The sequence below is a fragment of the Pan troglodytes genome, chromosome 1 (assembly GCF_028858775.2).
Source record: "Pan troglodytes isolate AG18354 chromosome 1, NHGRI_mPanTro3-v2.0_pri, whole genome shotgun sequence".
NCBI classification, from domain to species: Eukaryota; Metazoa; Chordata; class Mammalia; order Primates; family Hominidae; genus Pan; species Pan troglodytes.
Genome location: NC_072398.2, coordinates 125294326 through 125317852, shown reverse-complemented (window position 1 = coordinate 125317852; position 23527 = coordinate 125294326). Strand labels below are relative to the sequence as shown.

The window sequence follows — 23527 nt, the reverse complement described above, 5'->3', positions numbered from 1 at the left end:
AACCATCCTGAAGATTTAAGGTCCATCGGAAGTTTTAAAGTAAGAAGATTTAAGGTAAATCAATCTGAAGTATCAGATTAGTAGAAGAGTAAGATGTTGTAGCATAAACTCTGTTTTAAGGCTAACAAAATTATATCATTTTTGCTTTCTCTCTGTTTTATTCACAGTACTGATTTGAAAAAAATTAAAAAGCTCTGATTTTGAATATAAGGAAACAACATCTTCTCAGAAACTAGCTAAGACACTGATATTACTCTTCTTGCTATGAACTTATCTGCTCTTGAAAATATTTCTGGTTCCCCAACTTGGCTGTGTTGATATCAGTTCCATTAGGTTAAAAACAAAGCAAAACAAAACAACAACAACAATAAAAAAAACTCTCATAAAAGTTGCTTGCAGTAGTATGTTCTGTAGAGTATTTCACCTTGCTTGGTCTGGTTCAAGGAGCAAAATGGGAATCCTATCCTACCAAATGCCTTTCCATCTCACTCATAGAGAAGCCTCTTCTGTGCATTAATCCACTATGTGCTCATCACTACTGTTGACCTTGAAGAGGTTAAAATATGCTATTCTGGCATATTGGCTATTTAAGTTTAAAGTGGTTTAAAAAACAATACGTACAAAAGATCACTTTGACCTCTGTGCTGTCTCTCAAAAGCAGAAGATAAAATTCCCATGTGAAAGATGCCCTCCCTTTACCAGAAAGATGCAAAATCTTTATATTCAAGGATGAGAAGTCAAAACTAAAAACTATGTAAAGATCTTGTTAAAATACCTCTTGTCTTTTAAGCCTCCCACATGATTTAGTTGCTTCTTCGCAACTAACTATTCTTTGTCCAATTCAGTGTTTAAGTAACTGACCCTAACTCCTTCTTTGGGTCTTTATTTCCTTATGAGAGCTTCCACGCCCTGTAAAATTTGTATTACACTTTTATCTTGTTAATCTATCTAATGTCAATTTAATTCTCGGATCCAGCTGAAACCCCAAGGGGACGAAGGTGGAATTTTTTGCCCCTAGACCTACTCTTTGCACCATATTATATTTGTTTATATAGCTACTTTCCCCACTAGACAGTAAATTCCTTAATATAGGCAGTATGTCTTAAATATATGTATCCCTAATACCTTACACTATTTTTGACACCAAATTCTCCTCAAAATAAATCTTTGACTATTTAAATAATTTTCACCAAGGTTTATATGTATTCATAACCCTATCCTGAATGTGTTAGAAAACATGGCTTAGTTAAGAACTTGCATTTATATGAAAATTAACATTCCATTGAATAAATCTAATTGTCTCTTGTTTGACACTGAAGACTATCTAAATAAAATTCCAAGCCATTCTATACTGTTGTAATTCAGGTTTTACATCGTCAATTATCACATAAAACAGTTTTGCACAATTAACTCTCATGGGATTTCAATTTTCAAAATGTTAACCAGAGATACCACTTTAGTTTTCCAGTGAAATGATCCATGGCATAAAATGTGTGTGTGCATTTACATGTGTGTGTGCATGTTTCGCCCAGACAGAATTATACATAATATTTAAATTAATAAAAAAACAGCATATTTCTCTTCCAATAACAGAATAGGGAGAAAATGTTATAAAAGTTAACTTATTACAAAACTATTTATTTACTAGGAGAGAAAAACGTAAATACATCAAATAGACACACCTGTTTTTTAGCTTTAGAGAAATGAGTTAGGGGCCAGGTATAGGGCACTGAAACTGCCTAAGCCAGGAAAGAGACTACCATGTGATTTAGCATAAAACACAAACATACCTACTCACCAGACATTGCTTTGTAAACAGTACTTACCGCTAAAAGAAACTAGGACTCCCTGAAGAAATGGTTGATTCCCAGGTGACGGCAGGGAAATTTCAGATGAGCCTAAACTTCTTATTATATTAAGCCAGAAAGTAGAAATTCCTTTATTTTTCAGATATAAAGAATACTGTTTTAAAGAATCATAGGTAGGTATCAAAAGGGCACAGGGCCTAGCTTAAAGGAGATTACATTTCATTAAATCTGGGACAGTTTGGACATCAAAATAAATACAGAGTAATGAATTATGGCATAGAATAAAGCAAGAATCCATGAGTCTATACTTACGTGAAAAGGTAACAAATCTTTTGTAAGAAATGGGACATTGACCTAGTCTCAAAATATCTCCCCACTAATGCTTACTAATTATAAGATTTAAAAAATGAGTAGAGAAGCCTATCAAACACCACTTTAATTGAGCATTAAAGTGAATATTACCAAGTAATAGAACAAGTAGAATTTGTGCCTCCAGCAGATAGGAATGTCTGGGAACACAGCATCACTCCTGTAGTATTCCTTACAAAGATGCCTAGTCTGAATGTAATAAAAAAAATTTAGGCAAATCTAAATATAATGACATTTTGTATAATAACTGACCTGTAGTCTTCCAAAGCACTAAAGTCATGAAAGACGGTGTGAGGAGCTATTCCAGATCAAAAGAGGTTAAAAAATAAATGCAACACCTATTTTTGAACCGGATCTTTTGGTATAAGGAATATTTGATAGGATGGAGAGTAGTTGGCAAAACTTGAATGGGGTTTGAGGATTAGATGTTTGCAATATATTTTTCTATTAATAGTTTTCTATTTCTGTATATGTGGTCCACTCTCAGCCTAGTGGCAGAAAGCAATAATGACTTCATAATGCTCATAAATCCTGTGGGTTAAGAAATTGAAAAGGACTCGGTGGAAATAATCTGATTCTGTTCCATGATACTGGGGGCTTCAGCTGAAAAAGCTTGCTGGCTGAAAGCAGGAATCCTCTGAAGGCTTGTGAAGTACAGGTCTAGTGGTTGAACTTGGACCTAAATAATGGACCTAAAGTATTTAGGCTGTTGGCTTAGAACCCAGAACTCACTTCATAATCTCCGCATTGTTACATGGGCTTCCTCACAGCATAGTGACTGCATCTCAATAGCGAGTGTATTAGGAGAATCAGCTAAAATTCTTTAACTATTTATGCATTAGCCTCATAAGTCTCAGAGCCTTCCCAGATTCAAGAACAGGAAATGAAGACCTTCTCACCTTTCCTTTTCCAGGTCGAAACCACACATTTGATAGCAGGAGGGTGAAACTCACTTTGTAATAAGAGCATGCAAGACAGAAGAGAGATTGAGTTGCAGTTGTTTTTAGAAAATAAAATCTGTAAATCAAATACTGCCTGTTCTCACTTATTAAGTAGGAGTTAAAAAATGGGTGTACATGCACACAGAGGTGAAACAATAGATAATGGGGACTCCAAAAGGGAGGAAGGAGGGAGGAGGAGGGGAAGGGTTAAAAAACTACTTATTGGGCACAATGATTACTATTTGAGTGATGGGTTCAATAGAAGCCCACACCCCAAAATTAGGCAATATACCTATGTAACAAACTTGCACATGTACTCCCTGAATCTAAAGTAATTTTTAAAAACAAAATAAAATAAAATTTCTGTCATTTGTAATTATAATTATTTTGAGAGTGGTGCTGTGGCTTTGTAAGATAGTGACCTCATATGTAGGAAGTCCATACTTAAATATTCATGGTCAATGAGGCATTATGTTGACCACTTACCCACAAATAGTTCAGAAAAAAAAATGGAAATGTCTTTTTCTTACATACTTTTGTAAGTTTTTAATTGTTTTAAAACAAAAAAGTACAACAAATAAATAGCTAAAAATATAAATGGAGGTTATCAGGAGGACCTGATTTACATTACTTTGCAAAATAGAAATCGAGAAAGTCAGCTAAGAATACACCTGCATGTGTGTTAAGCTACAACCTGAGGCTGTGAATATAAGGCTTTAGTTAAATATGAACATTTGAGTCAGATGCTCAAAGGTAATCAGCCATAGACATATCCTGTTTCTTACTTCACCTTCACCAGGGTATTTAGAAATTCATGGAAGAACGTTTGGTTTTCACAGTAAATGGGAGGCACTGTTGGAATTTAGTGGGAACTGTAATGGCAAATATCCTGTTCTTGGTACATCAAGAATTGTGTATCCAACATGATGCTACTAACACTTCTTTCAAAATAAACTGCTGGTATGCATAAATGAATTAAGCAGGAGAGTTACATAAATATATCGTAAATATATCGTACATAAATACATCGTACAAGTAGAATAATATTCTTTAGAACAGTAGAAATAAAATATAACATTGTTTTATATGATGTGAGATAATGCATTAATAATGGAAATAGAATTACAATTGATAATTGGATTATCTAGTCTCAAAAGGTAGAGTTTGGTATCACAGATATTTTTGTTGCCACAGTGATATTAGTTAAGACACTAAAGACACAGATTTTATGGACAGATCTGGTCCATATTACTTACTGGTTAGTAACCTTGGACAAATTACTTACATTCTTCTAGCTGTCTTTTTATTTTTCTGTAAAACAGGACTAATAGTCTATAGTATTCTTGGGAGACAATGGACCTAAAGTATTTACCACAATAAATTCTTCATATTTAATAGAGGCCAGGCCTTGTGGCTCAGGGCTAAAATCCCACCACTTTGAGAGGCTGAGGTTGACAGATTGCTTGAGCCCAGGAGTTCAAAATCAGCCTAGGCAACATGATGAAATCTTGTCACTACAAAAAATACAAAAATTAACCAGATGTGGAAGCACACCCCTGTAGTACCAGCTACTTGGGAGGCTGAAGCAGGAGAATCACATGAGCCAGAGAGGTTGAGGCTGCAATGAGCCATGATCACACCACTGCATTCCAGCCTGGGCAACCCAGTGAGACCCCATCTCAAAAACAACAACAGAAAACTATTTTGTACATAGCAAACATTAATAATGATAGTATTGCTAGTGTTGGTGGTAACAAAGATTGTAGGAATAGTAAATAGAAGACTTTCTAAGTTTAATCTACCAAGGGGAATTTCACTGTTATTGTCTAAACATTTCAGAGTATTCCTAAAGGGGGAAATTAGGAGTAGGATTTCAGCTTCTACTTCCAGTAGAAACTTTAAAAGAATTCATGTAAAGAAAGAAAATTCTTTTTATCTATTTCACAGAGAACATATTGAAGTTTTAAATTTAATGTAAATGCAGGAAAGATTGAAGAAAGTATTTTTCAGGTTAGAAAGACAGAATTGAAGAATCACACATCAAATCTATCTTCTTAGGTATAATGTTTATATTACTTTAAATTCCCAAGTGAGGCTGGATGCAGTGGCTCACACCTGTAATCCCAGCACTTTGGGAGGCCAAGGTGGGTGGATCAGGAGGTCAGGAGATCGAGACCATCTTGGCCAACACGGTGAAACCCCATCTCTACTAAAAAAATAAAAAATAAAAAATAAATTAGCCGGGCGTGGTGGTGGGTCCCTGTAGTCCGAGCTACTCAGGAGGCTGAGGCAGGAGAATGGTGTGAACCCGGGAGGCGGAGCTTGCAGTGAGCTGAGATCGTGCCACTGCACTCCAGCCTGGGCGACGGAGTGAGACTCCGTCTCAAAAAAAAAAAAAAAAAATTCCGAAGTGAAAAGGAAATTATAATTGATATCAGAATATACTTTTTATCTTCCAGAGCTGGACTGTCCAGTGGAAATATAATGAGAGCCATATATTTAATTTTAACTTTAGTAGTATTTACATAAAAAGTAAAGTTAAAAAGATGAAGCTAATTTTAACATTTTGTTTAACCCAACATAATCAAATTATTTCAACATGTAACAGATATTTAAAATTATTGAGTTTTTAAAATATTCTTTCTTTTGGAATGTCTTTAAAATCGAATGTGTATTTTACACTTAGCTATGTCTCAGTTGGACTAACTGCATTTCAAAAGTGCTCAATAGCCACGTATTATGTGTGGCTGCTATATATAACATATATATAACATATTATATATGTATATATAAAAAACATGTATATAACATTATATATGTTATATATAAAACATATATATAACATATTATATATGTTATATATAAAACATATATATAACATATTATATATGTTATATATAAAACATATATATAACATATTATATATGTTATATATAAAACATATATATAACATATTATATATGTTATATATAAAACATGTATATAACATATTATATATGTTATATATAAAACATGTATATAACACATTATATATGTTATATATAAAACATGTATATAACACATTATATGTGTTATATATAAAACATGTATATAACATATTATATATGTTATATATAAAACATGTATATAACATATTATATATGTTATATATAAAACATGTATATAACATATTATATATCTATATAAAACATGTATATAACATATTATATATGTTATATATAAAACATATATAACATATTATATATGTGTATATATAAAACATATATACAACGTATTATATGTATATATAAATCATATATATAACATATTATATATAACATTATAAATAATTATAACATATTATAAATAAACATATATATAACATAATTTTTTTTTAGTTATTTCTGTTATCCACATATTTGGGGAATATATTGTATCAAATAAACTTTTTTAAGCCAGTCATTTAATTTGAATACGTATGAATAAAACAATTTTTTTTTCAATCTTAGAACCCTTGGAATTGTATATCTCTACAAATTTGAAAAAAAAAATATTATTTTATCAGTGCCTAATTGTTTTCATCTCCATTAGCCTTAGTAGTCTCCCAAGCATTGTGTGTCTGCGTATGTGTGTGTGACCACTCTGGATTCTATATCATCTTCCTCTGTGAATGACTAACACTTTAGTTTTACTTCCAACTTTAAAACCAAATGAAATTTAGTACTTCAATTTTTCTCTGTGGCTTCTAACATATTTCTTCTGCTCTGAACCAGTGGAGAATAACGACAGTCAGTAGAATTTCTCTATGCCCTAAACCATCCTCACTTATTCTGCTTACTGCATCAGAGATTCCCTAACTGAAGTCTCACATGTTCCCTAGAAATTTAACAGTAAACAGAGCAATACTCAATGTACTCCACCCATCAATTCATATACACACAGCTAGTTACTCAACCAGGGCTCATGGTGGGGGTAATGAAGTGTTTCCTTTGCATCCCAGAAATAGACACAAATTTATTTCAGAGCAATGAAACAGACACTTTTGCCAAAAGAGCAGTTTGTTTTCAAGACTTTTCTTGACTGGTGTCAATGCTGTTACTGCTTTTCCCCTCTCTTAGCTTGCGACTATCCCCAATTTTGAAAATATGTGGCCCCTCTAAATGCTATATTTGAAAAAACAAGAAGCCCTTATTATGTGACTCAAAATAATAGAAATCCACTTTTTTACTTAACATTATGTGCCCTAGAAATTTCCTGATTATCCTTTTTCTAGTTAGATTTAGCTAGGACTAGATAGCACCTTTGATTATTAATTGGAAAATAAGACAACGTCTACTTTTCTTGATGCATTTAGACCAAGAGAACATACAAAATTCAGACATGAAACACAGAATTTTGGTATAAAAATTAGTGTTGGGAGGTTGATTTCTATAGTTGATAGAACAGGTGAAGCAAATCAATAGTCTATCTGAATGTTCTATTTTCATGAGAAATAAATCTATTGCTCATTGGGATAAGTAATCTTAAATAAACAATTGTATTCTGCTCTTTAGAAAGCTCCCTTTCTCCTTGTAGTCCACTTATTAATAGGAATAAAAACAGTAAAATATTATTTTTTTCAAATATATATTATTCTCGATGGCTGCCTCAGTTTTCATCTTGTATTGTTTCTATTTGTAAAGTTTGTACTGGTACTCCAGGCAAGCAGAATGACATAGTCACCTAAAATTATTTCTTTAGCTACTTGTATTCAAGCACCTAGAAAGGGAAAAACTACATGACAAGTGGTTGCTACCATGAAACAGTTTTGTAAAAATAAGCAGTAAAATTGAGTTGGTTCATTGCTTATAAAGTGCAATGAAAAAATCATGGGGAAAAATGATATGCTCAAATGATAAATCCATACCTACTCAAGTTCAAGGGATTAGAAAACCTCTATGAATTTTCTGTAAGAAACTCTTATTTCTTATGGCTTCATGGTTGAGATTTCAGAAAACTAAACCCAAAGTCTATTCCTACGAATAGCTGAATTATAATACAAATTGGATTCTCCTGTTCATAGGATTCCTAATGTTAGATATCAGGCATTGTTAGGGAAGGACTTAATTTCTGAGAATTGGGATGAGAACATAGAGGCGTATTTCCATGAAGCTGGAGACCTTAAATTGGTACATTCTATTGAACCATATTTGACAGTGGGTGTAGCCTTTTCCCTCTCCCAGGAAGTTAGGCTTCCCTTGCTTGAAGAACTTGAAATGCCTATTTTTAAGGAACTGTTTATCCTCCTCAGGGGGATCATAGCCTCTAAACCTATAGCTAGACTTATGTACCAATTGGCCCCAGAGGATGAATTACGAAGTACGAACAATTGGTACTTTAATACACACCAAAGTAATTGCATTATTTTTTCAATTTCTATAGACAGAAGCCTGGGGAACAATATGTGGAAATGGGTCCTAAGGGTATTGGGTTCAGTTGGAAAGAAAATAATATTTGATGAGGTTGAATTTATTGACGTGAGAATCTCATTTGCATCTATTAGCTCAAATGGCAAGGAGAGGTTCCGAAGTTTACTGTTGACTGGCATATGGATCCAAATGAAGTCTGCATAGGAAAACTGAAATGCCAGAACTTTCTGGGTGTACAATAGAGGAAGTTGTCCAAAGATATAGGGAAATTTAAACGAAAGACTGGATTTATTATGTAAAAGTTGCCTGCTGTCCTCTCAATATATTCTCTTGAAGAGTCTATTAGAGAAGATACTCCTCCTTCATAAAGGTCATCAGAACATTCATGAGGGGAGGTTTGAAGATTTGTGTTAAGGCTCTTTATTCTTGACGAATATTGTTGTATTTGTTCCCTGTGATCTACAAACGAAAATGAGAAATGCCACCATCGTGGGAAAGGTCCCTTTATGCAATAGAGAAGATGAGATATCAAGGTGGCTACAGCCAAGTGAGGGCTTCAAATTATCAAAGACACATAGGTGCTGTTAATGGACACATAGTTGCAGTAATCCGAAAAGTCTTATCTGAAGACATATTTGGCATTGACTATTGGGTCATGTTGCCCTATATGGATGGCCTATTAAAGATATTTCTGATTTGTGTTAGTTGAATAGCTCTAGGTCTGGTGAGCAGAAGTCTGACTTGAATTATCATGTATAGGTTTGGTTCCTCAATCAATTCCCTGATTATGCCATTTCACTGGCCCAGAGCACTTTGAGCGAAAGGGTGGTTTGTGGTGGTTTGTTCCCTTAGAGGATGGATAATGCTACAAAGCCAAAATGTTTTATCCTTCCTCCTGACTTTCCCTTACGTGACCTCTGAAGACATTTCCCAGAGTCTTTGCATTGGAGTAGGGAAATTGTCAGAATTTAGAATAATTTCCAAACACAAGATCTGCACTGATATTAATTCCTAAAGATCAAAAATTTCACTGTGGTTTACCAGTCATAGTAGGAGCTTATGGAGGTCAATCATCATGGGAGTTTTGGCTTAAATCTATATGAAATGAGTCTACAGCACTGCTACATTGCCTTCTACATTTTAGCCTGCACTATGAGTTCTCAGGTAGTTTCCTATTCTCAGTTGACTGAGGAAAAAAATGTTCAACCCCAGTTTATAGATAAAAATGTGTGCTATGCAAAAATAGATGTTGGCAGCCTTGCCAACTACATGATAGCCCTGAAGGGTAATGACGATGGCAAACCCCTCCCATAGGCAGAACTCCAAGAAATGTGCTCAGTTGGTTATTTTGTCTTGAATGCATCTTTGTGAGAGTTATGGATCCCCAGATATACTTGCAAGCAGTGGCTAAGAACTTTGCTAAGTGTTCAAAGATTGAATGAAGGGTAATTGACAACTGGTGACAAGGATGACTAGAGAATATATATGTATGTAAATAGAGCTTTCTGAATGGTTACAGGGTATGAAGATGTTTGTACCCCAAGTGAATGCTCACCAAACAGTAATCTCTTATCAGAAGATAATTTTAATAAGTATGTGAACAAGGAAACCCAGTGTGTGGATGCCATGCTAGCTTCTTACTCCAGCCAACCCAGTCATTTCCCAATGAACTCACGAACAAAGTGCTCATGCCATTGAGACGGAGCTTAAGTATGGCTCAACACTATGGTCTTCTATTTTCTAAAGGTTATCTCACTATAACTATTGCCAAGTGGCCAACATGCCAAAAGAAGAAAATGACATTGAGATCTCATTATAGCTCCATTCCCTAAAAGAGAATAGTAAGGTGTCATATGTCATGTTGATTGCATTGGATCATTTCTATCATGGAAGGAGCAACACCTTTTTTTCTCACTGAGACAGACACTTAATATCTGTATCTGCCTTTCTTGTCCATGATGCTTTTGCCAAAATCTATGAACTTACAGAATTCCTCACTCATGGTAATCAAACAGTGTTTCAAAGCAAGTGAAAGGAAGAAATTTGCTTATATTCATGGAATTCACTTATCTTACCATTTTGCTCATCACCTTGAAATAGCTTTCCTGACAGAACAGTAAAATGTCCTACTGAAGTCTATGCTGGGACACTGTGGTAATGTTACTCAGGCTGAAGTGTAAACTTTAAATCAGTGATTACTCTATGGTTATGTTTTTACCATAGCCAGAATTCACAAGTCCAGAAACGAAAAGGTGAACAGTGAAGTGTCGTTTCTTACCCACCCTTGTGATCCAGAAAGGTTTGCTTCCCATCCCTGCAACTGTGGACTCTGATGGTCTTCTTATTCCTGTTTCTAAAGGAAAAGGATTCTTCCAAAAGATAAACCAATAGTTTTGTTAAGCTTAGAGTTGACATTTCACATAGTTGTTTTGTGCCCTAATGCTAGTGAACCATCAGGGAAAAAAGAACCTTAGGGACAGGTAATTTATTGTGACTCTCAGGAGGTATTGGGGTGCTGCTGCACAATATGGGTGAGAATGGTCAAGTCTGAAATGAAGGAGATCTCATGAAATGCCTCTTAGAGCTCTTATCCTTGCTGATTAGAGTCAACAGACAGCTAATCTGATGGGACAGAACTGCTAACGACCCAGACCATTTAGAAATGAAGTTTCGGGACAACACACCCTACAGGAAATCATGACTATCCAGAAGAATATGGAATGGCTAGTGGAAGAACTTTGGCCCTGACCAGTTAGAGAAATATGCACTGCAATAATTATAAACATTTATTTTTCACTTTTATATTGTCTGTGTGTACATGTATCGATGTATTTTCCTCTCCTATTCCCCTACCATATAACATTGTATGTGTTACTAGTAGGATTTTTTTTTATAATTTCAGTGTTTAAGTTTTAATATACAAAACAATATCACTAATTTAAAAGAATAACTTATTTTTGAAAAGCAGCAACCTCTTTTGGGGAGCATGGTTGGCAAGTTTTCAGTTGTACGAGGAGTCTTTTCACATATTAGGCAAAAGCATGGTTTGTTCTTGTCTTTATTTAGAAGTTATTTGCTTAAAGAAAACTGTGTGGGTTAAATTTTGCCAAAGAGTAGATTTTAGTGAATTTGCATTTTATCAGGTTACCTAAGCTAGGACTACGTTTTCCCTAGTTGTCTTTATTGTGTAGTTTTCTGTTAGTATTGTTACAAGACACATTTGATTGCTTTCCAAAAGGCATAAGAGAATCACCAGCTGTACACTTTTATACTCTGAAACCTGTGCATGGTACCACAATAGATTTAGAATGTTGTTGTCACTGATCTAGAGCTCACCTTGCTGCTCGTAACATCTGGACCTCTAGTTCCTGCAAATCTTCTTCAAAGTCTCTGAGTCCTAAGCCAAGTGCACATGTAGCTCTCTGGTGAAAGGCAGCAGCTTTCTTAACAAGTCTCCAATAGCTTCAAAGTAAGAGGTGGGAGAAGACAGATATTTCATCCTTTTGGGTTCCAATTTGCTACTAATTTTTTCATATCCAGATTTTATTTTTAATTACTGTCTGGCCAAGCTATAATGACTTTAGATTCAACGCTAGACACAGGGGCATTAGCCAGCCAAAAAATGTCCCATCAACTCCCATGGTTGCTTAAAGTCTAACTTTTGTAAATCATTTATTCTATACCCTTCATCTTGGTTCTTCTTTTCTTTGTACCATGACTGTTACAAATGCTACATAGAAAGACAGTGAAAGTTGCAGCTTGAGCTTCAGAAGTTTGATCTGTGAAACATTCATTTAAACATACTGAAAGTTTAAAAATGACCAGGTTAACTATAGACCTGCCTGGAAGGTATTCCTGCCCCTTGAGAAAAAGTAGGAGGAACAAATGAAATCAGAGTTAGCTGATCGTAACCTATATTTAAAACTAATAATGAAAAAAGGAGAAAAAGTTAAAGAGAAAAACCAAATTTTCACAGTGGAACTGGCTAAATTTTGACTGTAACTACTTTCTGAATGATAGTATATTTCCATCTTCATTTTTTTCTTTGACAGTCTATTATGATTCACTTTTTTTTAGATCATAGAAAACAAAATTTTAAATCATAATCCACGTGTAAAATGTATTTGGAGGGTAACACTTCCAAGTGTGTGTTCTACTTTGCAAAGTGACACTCATGTAACAGAGACTGTGAATAGCTTGGCCAGGCTTGTTTAGATCAACTTATTGAAAAAAAAAATCCCACAATGCATTCCCAGTGCTGTAACCACATTGTTGATATAGATCTCACTGATTTTGTTCTGGTAGCTCCTCTAAATGTTTAGAGACACTGAAATTACCTTTATCTTTCCCAATTGATATTGACATGTCAGATCTCATTTCAGGAGTAAGCTTGACAACGATGTGGCTATATCTGTGGATTTTTTAAATTTAATTCTTTCTTTGTCTCTCTACTTTTCTTTCTCCTTTGTTGGGTCTTTTACTGTAGACTTTTAATAATGCTAAGGAAGAATTCATTTGCTGCTTTCCATTCCTTTTTTAATTACTTGAAATTTTACACCCTGACACAAAAATTTGTACCATCATTTGAACTCAATGTCTTCATGCATAATCTGAGAAAATTTAAGCAAACAGAAAACAAACAAAAAAAAACTCTAGAAATAATTCAATTTTTAAAATCTCTGCACAGATTTCTTTCTACAAAGAATATTACATTTAAAGATTAGAAATCAGAATATATCAATGTGACCTTGGCCTCATTAAGTTTGCAGTAAGATGTCTGTTTTGTGATACAAGTAGTTTTACATCATTTTCAAATTAGATATGTTTTTCTCCTTGCAAATAGGGCTTGTTTTTCCTTAAAATGTAACCCCAGTGATCTATACTAAATGTTTTGACAGTAAGTTCTGACATCATTTCATCTTCCTTTCTTTTAGACCAAAAGCACAATGATGCCTTTCTTTTTACTCACATTTGATGACATCCATAGTGAGAAACAGCAGTTCCACTGTCCAACACCAGGAAATGTTCTGACTGTTTCACCACTCCAGCTAATACTTACAGAGGTGTGGCCTATTCCCACTTGTATTGGGGGCTTTAGAATCCTACTCCTTACATTCCTAAGATTAAAAGACATCTTGTGCTATTTTATGTTCTGAGAAGGATTGATTACCACAAAGACAGATCTATAGGTATGTATGGGTAAGTGAAAGGCTGACAAACAGCATGAGGCATAATCACTTTTATGGTTAGGAATCTAATATGCTGCCAGCAGAGACTTTTCAATTCATACTTCCATTTCCTTTTAACCTTGATGCTTGGGTATGGTGCAGGTAAAATGAGGGCTAGACTGTAAATGAAAATCTTTTATAAGAAAAGGAAAGCTTATTGATGAGCTGCTTCAATCATATCTTTTTGTAGATAAGAAAACTGAGGCTAATGGAAGTGAAATGATGGATAAAATCTTAGAAGAAATAAATGACGGCTAAAAATCTCAAATGGCTAGGAAAAGCTACAAGGAGTCTGGATATTCTCAGGACTGTTATCTGAAAGACTGCATGAAGCAGAACTCATGTGAAGTGTGCCTAGTTACAGACATACAAAGACTCACTCCCTTTCCCTTCAATGACAGTGGTGATCCTGAAAGAGCTTCCACTCACACAGGTCCATAGCTTCCTTCCCCCCTTTGACCTGACACTGGGATATGAAGAGGAAGGATTGGTTTCTTCACTGGTATTCTGAGAACAACCTTATGGATGTCTGAGGGTAGCATAATCCGGCAGTCCTAGGAGCTCAGGTACTATCTAGGATGGCAGACTGCTGTCATTTCAAGCTTTGATCCAAATAACCAAGTCCCTAATTAGCTTCACACAATTGCTCTTTCATTTATCCTCAGTTATCTTTAACATGTCATATGATTTCCTAAAAATCACTGTGTTATACAAAGTCACACACACAATAAAAACAATAGGGTATATGGGGAAAGATGGAATCAAGAGCATGCCTTAGTCAGTTTGGGCCAACATAAGGAATTATCATAGACCGAGTGGCTTAAACAACAAATATTTCTTTCTTACAGTTATGGAGGTTAAAAGTCTGAGATCAGGGTGCCAGAAGTGTTGGCTTCTTGGTGAGGGGTCTTTTCCTGGTTTACAGATAGTTTTCTTCTTGCTGTGTCCACACAGGGTAGAAAGAGAGTAAGTTAACTCTCTGACCTCCTCTTCCAAGGACTCTAATTCTATTCATGAAAGCTCACAATGTAATTACCTCTCAGAGGCCCAGCCTCCAAATAACATCAGGATGGGTACTAGATTTCAACATGCAAATGGGGGGAGGGGCACAAACATTCAGTTTATAATAGAACACAATAGTCAAAATAATGTAATAAATAAATAGAAGATAATAACCTAATAGAAATGGTAGCAATAATTGGGGCATGGTGGCTAATGCCTGTAATCCCAGTACTTTGGGAGGCCGAGGTGGGTGGATCACCTGAGGTCAGGAGTTTGAGACCAATCTGGCCAACATGGTGAAATGCCCTCTCTACTAAAAGCGCAAAAATTAGCCAGACATGGTGGTGTGTGCCTGTGGTCCCAGCTACTGGAGAGGCTGAGAGGGTAGAATCGTTTGAATCCAGGAGGCAGAGGCAACAGTGAGCTGAGATCATGCCACTGCACTTCAGCCTAGGTAACAAGAGGGAGGAGACTGTCTCAAAAAGAAAAAAAAAAAAGCAGGAAAGAGAAAGAGAGAAAGAGAAAGGAAGGAAGGAAGGGAGGGAGGGAGGGAGGGAAAATAAAAAAGAAAGAAAGAAAAAGAAAGAAAGAAAGAAAGAAAGAAAGAAAGAAAGAAAGAAAGAAAGAAAGAAAGAAAGAAAAGAAAGAAAGAAAGAAAGAAAGAAAAGAAAGAAAGAAAAAGAAATAGGGAGATGGAAAGGGAAAGGAAGAAGGAAGGAAGGACAAAAGAAACAGTAGCAACATTTTACAAATGTTAAATGATTAACAATGCTCTTTCATTTATCCTCAGTTCTCTTCAACATGTCATATGATTTCCTACGTGCTACAATACTACAATAATATTCCATGTTTCTTTAAAACCACGGGAAATTTGCTTGTGGAAATAGGTGTCAGTCTGGGGCTTATTGTAAAGGTGTAGCAAGAGGATTATTAGAAATCTGACAGAAAGTTTTAATCACAGATGTGATTGACTGTGGCTTATACCAAACACAGTACACCAAGGTATCTGGGAGATGCTTGAGTTATGTATATGTGTGCATTTTTTGTGGTCCTCCACAGATCAGTTCAGTTGAGTACTATTTTGTTCATTTATCCAGTATTTCTAATGGACAAAGTCAAATATAAGCAAATGCAGTATTTCTACTATGCTTTTTTTCCTAAAATATCAATTATCTTAGAACCAATTTTCATTTTTAAAACCAGCATTATAAGAAAACTGACTATAATTAAAAATGAGACTTTAGTGTGCAAGAGTTACAAATTTTGCCTAAAAGGTCAAAACTTTGTTAAGGAAATAGACATTAAATAAATCATCAATTGAAGTATGATGAGATTTTATGAAACAGAACTACAAAACATTACAGGAATAAATGCAGGGGTGCTTATTTGGTCTGGGACAGAGATGGGCACTCTGGGCCTATGGAATTTACACTGAGACTTTAAGTGTATGCAGGAGTTGGGGAAGTGAATGAACAAAGATAGTGTTACTGGCAGAGAGAAGATCAAGTTTCAGAGCTTCAAGGCAAAATAATGCAGCATGTTCTAGACAACAGATGGAAGTTTAGTAATTTTGCAATATAATCTTAAGAGAAAACTAGCAGCAAATGGGGTTGTAAATTTAGAAGGGGCTGAGGTAAATATTACACATAAGCATCTATGAAAAGGAGTGAACTTCATTCTAAAATCAGTGCATACCTTTAAGTCTTTAAACAAAGAAATATTAAATAAACTGTTTTAATTATCATGTGTATAGTTTGGAGAACAATTTGGATTACAGCAAGATTAGAAACAAATGTGGCAGAGTTTATCAGCTGATAACACACAACAAAAAAGCTTTCTTCTAAGAACAGTGCTACATTATTTTCCAGGCTTCCTTCACTTGATTCAGGGAAGTGACCATTTTATTTTATTTTTTTCAAATAGAATGTGAGTGGAAACTATACGAGCTGCTAATGGGACAAGGCATTTAAGAATCATCCGAGTTCTTCTCTTCTTGCTGGCTGGAGGTAAATACCATTGTGGAGCCACAATATGGAAAGAGGCTGGGCCCCCAAACTGCTGCATGAAAAATAGCTGCTTGCAAATCAAGAACACTCAACTTGGATTTTTATTGATATAATGCTTTCGTTGTGCTTGAGTCATTGTACTTTGGGGTATAAGTGGAGGATCTTTCTTTTCTTTTACAGCTAAGAATTCAAGAACAAACACCAGCAAAGAGATTCAATACAAATATCCAATTTTGAGATAAGGGATGGATAACCATAGTGTGAGTTGAGCCACAGAAATGTGGATGAATTCAATAAATATTTGGATGATTGTTTAACATTACTTCATAATTGATGGGAATAAAAAAGTATAACAAAGAGAAGAAATCAAGGCTGCAGCATGACAAAAGGTTTATATTTTAACTTCAAGAGATCACACATACTCTGTTTTTTCCTCTACTGAAAGATTAGACTAACAATCCAATTTACCTGGACAAAATAAGTTTCTGGGAGATTCTGAAAGTTTGTTATCTTCCTTATCCTTGCCTTTTTGTATTTGAGAATTATATCACCATTCTCACCATTCTAGGATGTTTTCACTAATAATTTTTGAGATTTAATTTATAAATATCAAGCTTCCTGGTTCTTGAAACCTACCCATAGTTAACAACTGATTCCTAGTTCTAGGGTTAACAACTGATTCCTAGTTTCAGGGTTTTCCTGAATATTATCTTTATGCCAGCTTTATAGCATTTTAGAAGGCTCATTTATCCCACATTATGATATTCTCCTGCTTTCAATTTCTCTGTGTCTTCTCGTTTCTCTTAAGGCTAAGCTGGACATTGCAAACAGGGTAGTCTCTTCTATCTTGCCCAGCCTTTTCTCCTATCCCATTTTTGCATTCTCTCTATTCTCTGATCACAGAATTGTTTTCATTTCTGAAGGTACAACTAGTGTCACATCTTATGCACATGCTGTTCCCTTTACTAGGATTATACTTTCCCTTAAATTATCTACCCTTTGCTTGCTTTATTCTGACTTAACTTCAGATTATGGCTCAAATGTATTTCCTCATAGAATTCTTCCTTGACACCTCATAATAAATAAAGTTCACCATATTAAATGCTTTCTTCTCTCCCTGTACATGTTTCTTTTTAAAGATATTGTTGTTTATTAACTACCTGTGTGATTATTTAATAATACCTTACTCAACATTTCCTCAGCTCCCTGAGGTCAGAGATTATGTATTTTGCTCTCCATGGCCTTCCTAACATCAAGCACAGTGACTAGTAAACAACTGGTTGTTACAGATATCAACAGTCAGCTATCTGGCACCCATTTCTCACATATGCTGATTGACAGAGCCCCTGTTTGATTCAGGTGTGCATGATACTCATGTACGACTCCGGGACCATATTTCTCATTTCAACTCCTGAAGTAAGTTTTCCTTGATTTAAGCTGATTGTTATGAGCCAATTCCTTTTGTAAATGATTGGCTTAGGCCAGGTATGCAAAACGTTCTGTCTGAGAAGACTTGGAAATCTACTTGGAAATTTCCAGGATAGCTTTCCTTGCTCTTAAAATGTGATGCATAAAAAGAAACAGTACTGTTTCTGAATCCTTCCTGAGTTCATTAGGGGAGCTAAGTAGAGATGACATGGCCGGAAGATGTAAAACATTCAGGTGTCGATTAACATTATTAAGCTACCAAATTAGTCCATTTTAAAGGTACATTACCGTAAAAACTTTATGTGACGGCCGGGCGCGGTGGCTCACGCCTGTAATCCCAGAACTTTTGGAGGCCGAGGCAGGCGGATCACGAGGTTAGGAGATCCGGTCCATCCTGGCTAACACGGTGAAACTCCGTCTCTACTAAAAATACAAAAAAGTAGCCGGGCTTGGTGACAGGCTCCTGTAGTCCCAGCTACTCGGGAAGCTGAGGCAGGAGAATGGCGTGAATCCGGGAGGCAGAGCCTGCAGTGAGCCGAGACCACGCCACTGCACTCCATCCTGGGTGACAGTGAGGCTGCGTCTCAAAAAAAAAAAAAAAAAAAAACAAAAAAAAAAACTTTATGTGACCAAAAAAATCTTCAAGTTCACCGAGAACTCCATTTCCCATGTCTAGAAGTTTTCTAACAGTATTTAAAAGTACTCAACAAATATTTCTTGAATAAATGAAAAGTGTCTATGTTTAGTGCCTAATAAACAATATGCACAGTACATGGTTGTACTTCCAAGCCTTGGCGGTGATGTTCACTGAAAACCTTTCTTATTTATACATGACAAACTCCCAGTCTTTCAAGAGTCAAAGTAGGTCCCTATCTCCAGGATACTCCTTCTCTCACATTGTTAGGTTAGCAGCTCCTCCATTATACTCTAAAACTAAAATTAGTTTTGATTTCTACCATTGCCTGTATTCCTATAATATATTTAATTGCACTTCCCACATTCAACCAAATATATCCTGAAGGAAGGGGCTGCCAAGACTAAGGCAGAACTTGGCCTTTAGTACATGATGAATATATAAAGTCTCTCCAGGGGAAAAAGAGTTGCGTGAATGAAATAACCAAGAAAACCTCTGGAAAACAAGTGGAAACTGGGCTTATTGTAATAATGTGTAAAAGGGCAAAGAACAATGCTATAGCAGATCACAAAAGGGAAGAAAACAGAGTTGTTTCTCCAGGATACTGGTGGTTTACAAATTAGCGTACATATTGGTAAAGAATACCATGCAAGAAATATTGAGAAACAAAATCACATGAGAGCAACATCTGAATGTCAGTGCAAGGAAATTGAAATTTACTTTACAAGTGTAGGAAGGCTATGTTAAGAATACTCATATAATAGTGTTCTATAAAAAGAGTCAGTGATGTTGGTGAATGATACATAAAATGTTAAATGTAATAGCCACACAAGGAATATAAGTGTTGAAAATAGGTGGTGATGTTACAAATAGAAAGGGACAGATACAAGGAAAATGTCTTGTACTTAAATAATGAAAAACTGCACTAATACTACATACCTATCAGAATGGCCCAAATCCAGAACACTGAAAACACAAATGTTGGTAAGGATGTGGAGAGAAAAAGGAATTCTCATTCATTGCTATGGAAATGGAAAATGGTACAGCCTCTTTGGAAGACAGTTTGGCAGTTTCTTACAAAACTAAACATACTCATACTATACAGTCCAGCAATCACACTTCTTAGTATTTACCCAAAAGAGTTGCAGCATGTTCATGCAAAAAAAAAAAAAAACTGCACACAAATATTTGTAGTAGCTTTATTAGTAATTGCCAAAACTTGGAAGCAAACAAGATGTCCTTCAGTAGCAGAATGGATAAATAAACTATGGTACATCCGGAAAGTAAAATATTATCAAATATTTAATAGAAGTGAGCTAATAAGCCATGAAAAACATAGAAGAATCTTATTAATAAATTCATATTACTAATGATGGAAGTCAATTTGAAAGGCTGCATATTTACTGTGATTCCAATTATATGACATTCTGGGAAAAACAAAACTATGGAGATAGTAAAATGAACAGAGGTTGGAGGAAAGGGAGGGTTAAATAAATAGAGCATAGAGAATTTTTAGGGCAGTGAAACTCCTCTGTGTGGTACTATAATGATGGATAAGTGTTACTATATATTTGGCAAAATCCATACAATGTTTAACACCAAGATTGAGCCTTGGCAGGACGTTGTGGCTCATAATTGTAATCCCAGCACCATGGGAGACTGAGACGGGCAGATCACTTGAGGTCAGGAGTTTGAGACCAGCCTGGCCAACATGGTGAATCCGCATCTCTGCTAAAAATACAAAAATTAGCCAGGTGTGGTAGGGCGTGCCTGTAATCCCAGCTACTTGGGAGGCTGAGGCAGGAGAGTCACTTGAACCCGGGAGGCAGAGGTTGCAGTGAGCTGAGATGGCACCACTGCATTCCAGCCTGGGTGACAGAGTTAGACTCCATCTCAAAAACAGAAACAAAAACAAAAACGAAAAAACAACAAACAAAAAAAGAGTGAGCCCTAATGTAAATGATGTACCTTGAGTGATAGTGATTTGTCATTGTACTTTCACCATTTGTAACAAATGTGCCTGTCTGGTGAAGGATGTTGGTAATAGGAGAGTCTATGTGTGTGTGGGAGCAAGGGGTATAATAAGAAATTTTTGTACCTTCCCCTCGATTTTACTGTGAACACAAAGCTGCTATAAAAAATAGTCTTTAAGAATATAGTATCTAATCAATAAGTTTTTGTAACTGAGTTTATCCACATGTTTAAATTACAATGAAGTAAAGAACATAGTTTTTGGGATTGAATAATCCTTTGTTGCATGTTCTTCTGAAAAAATAAAATTGAAATAATTATCACTTACCATTTTGAATGTTCATACGATGCAAATCATTTATTTTCTTATCAAATATATTTATTGAATTTCCACCAACTGTATAGCTTAACAATAATCTTTGTGGTGGTAGTATTCTGCTTATTTTTAATAAAAAATTACACTGACATAATATATAAAGCAGTGAAAAACAACTGTGCGATATTATATGCTTATGTATGTCTTAATTTTGAAATGTTATGAGCAAGAGGAGATGCATTCCCCCAAATATGAAATTGAAATTCAGTGTCATCTCTTTTCAGTTTAACTCAGTGTTCTGATATAAATAATTTAATTGCCAGACCACCTAGATAATAAAACAGAAAATACTATGTATGTGTGAGCGTCCTTCAAGGGAATTTAAAAATAAATTTTATTGAGAAATGAACATGACTAATTAGACCATAAAGTGTTCATAAGTTTGTATGTTTACAAATAGAAATATGGAGGAAATTTTAAACTCATGGAAATCTTATTCAAATCATGTCCCTCTACTCCCTGCAGGCATGCCCTCAGATATTTTAATCTTTATGAAACATTTGAAGACCTCGAGAAAGTACAATACCCTTGGTTCTACACAGATGCTGTCATGAATTCATCTTATATCAGTTTCATGTAAGTCATTTTACTTTCCTGCCCCACTTTTATCATTTGTCAACTCAAAGACATCAATTATGTCATCACTAAGATGCCTCACATGATTTCTGAAGACAGGAAATCCTCAGAAGTTGACATGTAATGAGAGAAATAATAAACATCAATAAAATATTCCCAGGTTTTTATGAGATTATTTTAGATAAAACACTTAATTGATAAGTGAATAACTGAAAACTTCAGGTTCTCAAATCAAACTAAATGAATATTTTATCACTTCTCTTCTTAAACTTTTGTTATAGCAAAATGATATTAAGTTATCTGTGTACTTGCTTGGATTCAAAAGGTCAGCATCCCTTTCATGAGGAAAATTTTGTCATGCCTCATATTAAACACAGAGTCAACATTGATACTTCGCTGTTTTTAATGAATGATGGGGCTACTGACAATATAATGAGCTCTTATTCCTTGAATACAAACTTTTATTTTAAATCAGTTGCTTGTCTTCTTGTAACACTCAGAATTCTTATTTGCAAAGTTAGCCCCTTTACTAGTTGCTCCCCACCATTTCCAATATACAACCAGATAGATTTGAGAAACTGCAATCATTCACAAGGCTTACATATCGACAATGTGTATCAAAAAGTATTTCAAGATTGTTTCAAATATTATCTCAGTAATAAGGTTTGGCCTAATATTTTCCATTTGTTCTTTTATTGTTTCTATCTGTCATGCACAGCCACGTGTGATAAGCAATTACAGAAGATCCTTTATGAAATTGCATTATGTTGTGCTGTGTTCTGTGTTATGCGTAACCCAAGGCGTTTATCTTTACAACACTGAGTCAATTAAAAGAATATGGAATAGTTAGAGGATAATAAGAGCAAGTAATTCAACAATTTGACATTTAACTCTTAGGACTGATTCTCAAGGTTATAGCAAATAAAAAGTGTTTTCTGTCCTTTTTTGTCTTTGTGTTTAGAAATCTGAGAAAACAAACTAGAGAGAAGGCAACACATATTTCATTTTAGCTGTGAGCAACTTCCATTGTGAATCAAGGATTCATTCAAAATACATCTGGTATGAGGTTTTGCTTTTCACAGAATGGCAACATCTAACCTCATCACACAGGTGAGGACAAAGCAATTGTATCTTTTAGAGAGGCACACATTTTAAAACTTCAGATGTGGGTTTTCAGATGTAGGAAAAAAAGCTTTGTAATTTCTCCTATAAAAAAGCCACCACTCACCTCTATCTTGGGTGTGCTACATGAAGCACACCAAGGAATATGAAGTTCAACTCTGTGATTATGATTTTCAAATGTTAAATAAATAAACAAATATGGTGAACTCTCCTCATTTGTTTCCCTTTGGTAGAGAAAAACAGGGCAAAAATGAAGTACATCCTGGTATAGAATTTATAGTGTGACATACAAAATGTGAGATTATGTGTTCTTCACATTGCTTGCTTTATCTAAATTTCATGTAGATATATGGACAAGACCCCATTCATCTTATGACTACAGTATATTGCACTTGAAAAAAAATAGTGTTCTTAAGCTTCACCTTTTTACAGAATCCATGTAGTCAAATACCATTGAGGATAGTTGAGTGGTCACTATGTTGTAATATCAGACAAAGATGACAGTGAATCTGCAAAAGAAGAAAGCATTCTGAGGACCACTGATTCCAGAGCAGGTGAAGGTAAGAGTATATTTCAAAACAGAACACAAAAGAATCTATGCTCACAGGCTATATTTCGAAGGATAGATTTTTCAAAAATCTTTCCAATAATTAATAATCATGGGATTTAGAGTTCTAAA

General features: G+C 35.0%; 3 long non-coding RNA genes across 3 annotated transcripts in view; 1 reads left to right on the top strand and 2 right to left on the bottom strand.

Moving 5' to 3' along the window:
* LOC129144177 (uncharacterized) overlaps window positions 1–2876 on the bottom strand; it is a 101845-nt gene extending 98969 nt beyond the window's left edge. Inside the window, exons 1-2 of the long non-coding RNA XR_008548332.2 lie at window positions 2430–2876; window positions 1827–1906 (exon numbers count right to left, since the gene is read on the bottom strand). This is a non-coding gene — a long non-coding RNA (uncharacterized LOC129144177). The remainder of the gene's footprint in view (window positions 1–1826; window positions 1907–2429) is intronic.
* A 2275-nt stretch (window positions 2877–5151) lies between these two features.
* Window positions 5152–23527, bottom strand: part of LOC107967526 (uncharacterized) — a 43037-nt gene continuing 24661 nt past the window's right edge. Inside the window, exons 4-7 of the long non-coding RNA XR_001708006.4 lie at window positions 23271–23357; window positions 11842–11967; window positions 10788–10874; window positions 5152–5327 (exon numbers count right to left, since the gene is read on the bottom strand). This is a non-coding gene — a long non-coding RNA (uncharacterized LOC107967526). The remainder of the gene's footprint in view (window positions 5328–10787; window positions 10875–11841; window positions 11968–23270; window positions 23358–23527) is intronic.
* Window positions 16544–23490, top strand: LOC104001779 (uncharacterized). The gene is made up of 4 exons (XR_001708007.3): window positions 16544–16741; window positions 16922–17001; window positions 21616–21726; window positions 22688–23490. It is a non-coding gene; the product is annotated as an uncharacterized LOC104001779 (long non-coding RNA).